This window comes from Empidonax traillii, unplaced genomic scaffold, assembly GCF_003031625.1.
Source record: "Empidonax traillii isolate 1590-97213 ecotype Southwest subspecies unplaced genomic scaffold, ASM303162v1 scaffold817:size391546, whole genome shotgun sequence".
Taxonomy (NCBI): domain Eukaryota; kingdom Metazoa; phylum Chordata; class Aves; order Passeriformes; family Tyrannidae; genus Empidonax; species Empidonax traillii.
In genome coordinates, this window is record NW_020956010.1 from 383,071 (window position 1) to 388,953 (window position 5,883).

Below are 5,883 nucleotides of genomic sequence, written 5' to 3' on the forward strand. Positions count from 1 at the left end.
GAGTGGGGCAGGATCACATTTCTGCTGAGATGGGGTCTTCACTTCCTCTCTTTGGCAAGAAAATCACTTTTGGGTTCACACATTATCAGTTTAGGGAGTGTCCTGGTGAGTTGAAGTGTTTTTCCTGGGATACAGTGCTATCAGTCACAGCTGCTGAACCTCCAGAGTGGGAGTGTAAAAGCCAAGCTGTTGAGCTTTTTGTCCTGATCCATTTAGTGTCTGGGCAGCGGTGGGGTTCAGTTTTGTACCCTGGCTCTGTGAGACTGAAGGATTATGATGGCACTGAGAGGGAAAGAGCAGATACCGGGGTTTTGTGGTGCAGTTCGGTGGATGCAGCTGAAGGTGGAGCCAGCAACAGCTTTCTCGCCTGGCACTTTTGTGAGCTCTGCTTTTGCCGGATGTTTTCAATCCCGTAGCTGGATTCCCCGAGAGGGGAAAAAAACTTATTAGCACGTGTACTTGGGAAGGAGCTCGTGTTGCCCCTCGAGTGCGGCGCAAACAAGACTTCGCGCGTGGAGGGTCAGCCGAAGCTTTCGGTCCCGACGCGGTTTATTTGAGGGCGGTGAGGTTTTGAAGTTGGCTGGTTCAGCCTTGGGACATTGAATTGACTTCTTTTGCGAGTCCGCACCGCCATCGTGCGGTGGTTTGATGAGCGCTGAAAGCCCGGAGCTTTTTGTGCCGGGACCATTAATTGGTGTAGGGCTCCAGTTTTGGGTGCTGGGGCTGCTCGAGACCGAAAGAATGTGATGCTGCGTACACGTGGGAGGGAAGGGGAATCGTCTCCTTGGTGGCTCTGCAGTTTTCTAGGCTGCAAAAGAGAAGTTAATTAACTGTTAATTAACTGTTTTCTCCCGGTTTGTTTTCAGATCAGGGTTACTGACCTGGGCTCAGCAAGAGGAAAAATTTAATTGTCCTTTTTTTTATTCTAGGACTGTTTTCTAAAGGCAGCAGGTTCTGAAAGGCTGTCTGTGAGAGTAGAGGATGCAACATCCACCTGAGATAGGCCCTTAACCTTTCATTTGAAGCCTTTAATTGGCAGCAGAATCAAGGGGCAATCCTTATTCTCACTGGGCTGCCCCAGGTGAGAGGTGACTCTGCCCAGTGCTCCCAGTTCCCTTCCAGTATCGCTCCTTGACTCCCCCCACTGCTCCCATTTCCCTCCCACTCTTTCCAGTGTCACTCCTTGACTCCCTCTTGTATTCCCAGTTCTCTCCCAGAGCTCCCAGTTCTCTCCCACTGCTCCCAGTATCACTCCTTGACTCCAAATTTGAATATGGACGAAGATTCCTCCCAGACAAAAGGGGCCACGGCAGAAAGGTCTGGGGGAAGGGGGAAGGCACAGACTTAGAGATGGCACTTCTGGTCAGCTCAAATTCCATTTTTAGTTTGCCCCCTCCCCAATTTTGTCTCGATTGTGTCCCCACCCAATTCTTCAGCTTCTGCTCCCTGGGAGGAGGTGGCCCTCATCCATGGTGGGGTGTCCTGGAGAAGATGAGGAGGAGCAAACCCCAGCTGAAGGCCCCTGTGAGCTGTTTTGGGACGATGCATCACTTCTGAACATCACATTGATGCCTTTGGTGATGCAGCACTAAATATTAATTCCCCCTAAACCAGACTCTGTGTCGGTTCTCCCAAGGTCTCGCACCTGCCTCATCCTCCACATCAGATCCTGGTTTATTTTCTAAATAAATACCCTGCAGCCACCAGATTTCTTGGTTTGAATCCCAGGATTTCTCCTGGCATGTGTTATTTTCTTCCTAGAAGCCACGGGCTGTGGTAAACAAACATTTACAGGTGCTGGGGACACGGCACACAGGCTTCTTCTTGGCTGACTTATCTGTCTGGGAAGAGCCATAAATTGTGGAGCTTCAGGGCTGAAGTGAGATAGGGAAAAAGCTCTTGGGTAGGCATTTGCTTTGTAGAGTTCCTTGTATTTCCCCTAAAGCGCATCTTTCTTGGGATTCACTGCAGGTTCCTGGTGATCCTGGTCCTATGACATGGATGTGTCCTTGGAGACCAGGGGGAGAAGGAGGAGCTTTACCCCTCTGTGTGCTCTGACCCAGGCTTGGTGTCCAGCTCTGTTCTGGGACAGTGCCCAAATCTGCTGCCCTCCTGCTGCCTCAGTTTCCCCCTTTCACCTACAAGTTGTTTTTCCTGCATTTAAGTTGCTCAGGACAGGGACTGTATCCCACCAAGGACATCCCCCTGTCACAGCATCACTCCCCTCTGCCCTTAGGGAGGGTCCCCTTTAGACCCCCAGGGGTGGGGGGCTGCAGTGAGGGGCTTTGGGGTGTTCCCAGGGATGACAGGGTGGATGAGCTGAGGTGGGAATGGGGACAACGGCAAGGGGGGCAGAGAGAATCTGGCCTAGGACTGCAGACAAGGCTGGTCAGGGAAGATGCAGCCTGATTTTGGGGGACTCTAGGGTGCTTTCCTTCCCTTGAAAGAGGAAAGGGAGGGCAGAAATGAATGCGAAGGGTTCTCCCCCTTCCAGCAGCAGCGGCGCAAAATCTCACCCCGGGGAGGCAAATCACGGGGATGGGCAAGGGGGGTTCGCAGCCCCCTTTCTCCACCAGCCTGCCCAGCTCGGGGGCATCTCTTCCACCCAGGTGGGCTTCGCCCTTCGCCCCCTCTCTCCCCTGCAGCCCCCGGGCGCAGGAAGGGAGCGAGGGGAGGGGAAGCCGGCGGGGTGTTGAGGGGGATTGTCATGGTTGCCTCCCTGGCAAACAAATGGCTCCATTGGAGGATGATGATGATGGTGGTCACTCAGACAGCTCCGGACAGTGTGGGGCAGCGGTGGGGGATGGGGGGGGGGGCGAGAAACCCACCCTGGGGAGCCAGAACCGCCCCCCTTGGAGAGCCAGACACCCTCTCGGCTCCTCGCCGCCGGGGCACATGTTGCTGCAGCCCGTTCGGTAAGACCCTTCCTCCCCTACTCCAGCCCCGCCCTGGACCCCCTTGGTCCCCCCAGCCCCGCTGCTCGGTGGGGAGGGTCCGGGGGGGTGATGCCACCGGTTGCCGAGGTGGCTGGTGGTGCAGCGCTCCCCCACCCCAAGCCCCGGCGCTCGCTCCTCTCCCTCCCTTTTCCTCTCTCCTCATCTCCCTCACTCTCTCTGTCTTCCAGAGACAAAAGCGCTCCGCAGCCGTGCCTGTCGCCTTCAGGATTCCTCCTGCCCCCCCAGCCCGGCCGCAGAGGGGCTGGAAGAGTGGGTGAAGTTGCTCCAAACCCCCCTAATTCCCTTCCTCCTCCTCCTCTCTCCCAGGAAAGGTAAGAAAAGCAGTGGCTGCTCTCCATTTGCTCCTGCACCTTTTTAGCTCCGCAGGGGTGGGTGTGAGGTGCGTGTGTGTCTGTGTGTGTGTGTGTGTGTCACTTCCCAAGGCTGTGCACGATCCCAGCACAAAGCAGCTCACTGAAGAGATCCCCTGTCATAATATTTCTGCAGGCACAAGCCCACACTTCGCAAGCTGCTGCCTTCCCAGCCTTGCCTTTTCCCAGCTGGATGGGGAGCATCCCATCCCTCCCCAAAATTGTGCAGGCATCAGTAGTGACTGTCTCCATCTCCCTGCAGGCAGAGGACAGGGATGGATGGGGGGCGATGATGCTGGGGGTGACGGGCTCTTGCTCTCCTGGGCAGCCAGGTGGGATATCCTGGCTGTGGACACACTGTTTGGGGAAGGAGGATTGACCTTGGCAGGGTGAGGGGGGGGGCTGATCCCCCCAGTAAGGGTCAAAGCAGCAAGACCTGGCTTGTTTCTGCCACACTGGCTGGGGCATGGCAGGGCAGGGATGGATGGGGAAGGGCTGTGCTGCTCCTGAGGGCCCTGCGTGTCTCCTTGGATCCAGGCACATCCCAAGTATGGAGCCTGGCAATTTTAGCCCAGCTGAGGGTTGTCTGGGCTAACACCCCCCACCTCTGGCTCAGCCCAGAGATCTTCCCCCAGCTGCAAGCCTGGGCAAGGAGGGGGGTTATCTAATCCCTGTGTCAGAAATGAGTGATTGACAGCTCTAGAAAGAGGTTTGGGACATGAATCCACATCCTTGAGACCCAGCTCTGGGGCCAGGCTGGTGGCCCAGGACACCTGCTGGGGGTATGACTGACAGATCCCAAAATCTGTCTCTGCCAGGGCTGTCAATCATGGCACTGCATCACCCTGGGAACGAGGACCCAGTTGCTTTCCCTGGGTGCTGGCAGGAGCAGCTGCTCCCCAGCCTTCCCCAGATCTCCATATCCAAGGCCTCGAGGTGACCCTGGGGACACCCCAAAGGAATGTGTGTCCCTGCCCAGCAACCTTTGTCACCACTGGGGCAGGTGGGGGGCCATTTCACCCTCCCAGGGCCTGCAGTGGATGTTTTCCTGCTTTCCCCATCAGGTGGGATGCCCCACTGGCAGTTTGAGGTTTGGGGAGACTGGAGGTGGGAGAAAAACTCCTGTAGCTCTTCCTGAGAGGTTCCCACAGGTCTGCCATGGGGGATCCCTGGCTCTTCCAGACAGGAGAGTGCTGTGCATGCTTTGGAAATGCTGTTTGGACTGTTGCTAGAGATGTTTTGGGAGTTGATCCCAGTTTGCTGGTCAGGTTTGAGCCTCGTGCTTTGGGGGGAAGCAACTGGAGGGGTCCTGTATGTCTCAGTCGTGACCTGCAGGTGATGTGGGTCAGGTGGGTAAAGTCAGGGGTTCCTCAGCAGCATGCCCACATCTTCTCCCTGAGCCCTGCTGTCCTTGAAAACCAGGGAAAATTCCCAAGTGTGACTCTGGTGGAAAGCCCTGAAAGTTTGGGAGGTGCAGGGCTTCTCCTGTCTCGGGTTTGCAAACAGGGGGGATTTTTTTTCCCCGTGGGGATTGCCCAGGGATGCTGGTGGAGGGTTGAGGTGCAACAGGCACCTTGTCACCATCCTCGTCTGCATCTGTCCACCTGTAAATCTCCACAGGGCACCCCGGCTGTCGTCATCCTGGCCAGCCACTGGATGTCAGTGTTGATTGAGACAGACGAAGAGGAAGGAATATTTTACCCAGCTGCAGGAAACCAGGCGTCCTCTGAGCAGTGGGGATGTGCCCCAGGTCTGGCTCGGACCTGAGGGTGGGGTCTTCAAGGGAACCCGTTTGGGGCCGGTCAGGGGTTAGGACAGGGCAGGGCAGCGATTCAGCGACCCCAAAGTGCATCTGTCACAACGTGTGGAACCAGGGCTGGACTTCACGTGGCTCTTCATGTCTTTGAGGGGGCTAAAGCAGCCAGGGCTGCCCCTGGACATCTGCCCTTTGGTCAGCAGGGCTGGATGGGGCTGTGTTGGGTTTTATTCCAGCTCCTGGTTTGGCTCTCCCTGTCCTGTGGGTGTCACAGACCCCGTGGTGGGAAACTGTGGGGACCCCAACCCGTGTCTGGGAGTCAGGTCCTGTCCAAAGCCAGGCTGTGTGCTCACCATTTCCTCCATATTCCTTTTCCATGCATGAAAATACACCTCAGAAGAGCATCATTCTGCCTCTGTCTTTACTCCACGTGCTCAGACAGGTTTTTTTGAGGGCAGATCAGTGCTCAGAGACACACACAGGGCAGCCCTGAGCAGCGCTCCAGGCATCCCCCCCCACCCTTTTCCAGGCACGTGAACACATTTTCCAACCTGATCCTTTAAAATTCAGCCCCAGCCTCGCACAGCTGGGACAGGCATGAGAAGGGGCTGGAGCCTGTGCTCCAGATCCCAGCCCTGCGCACTCCGCGCGTCACCGGCACCGTCCGCAGACGTCGGAGCAGCATCAGCACCTTCCCCGTCATCCGGGCGCGGGAATTGGCCGAGGGAATTGCCTGGAGTGGGGTGAGCACGTTGCTGTGCCGCTCCCTCCTCCGCGGCCCGGGAAGAGCAGAGAATTGTCATGGAAAGAACGTTTGCAA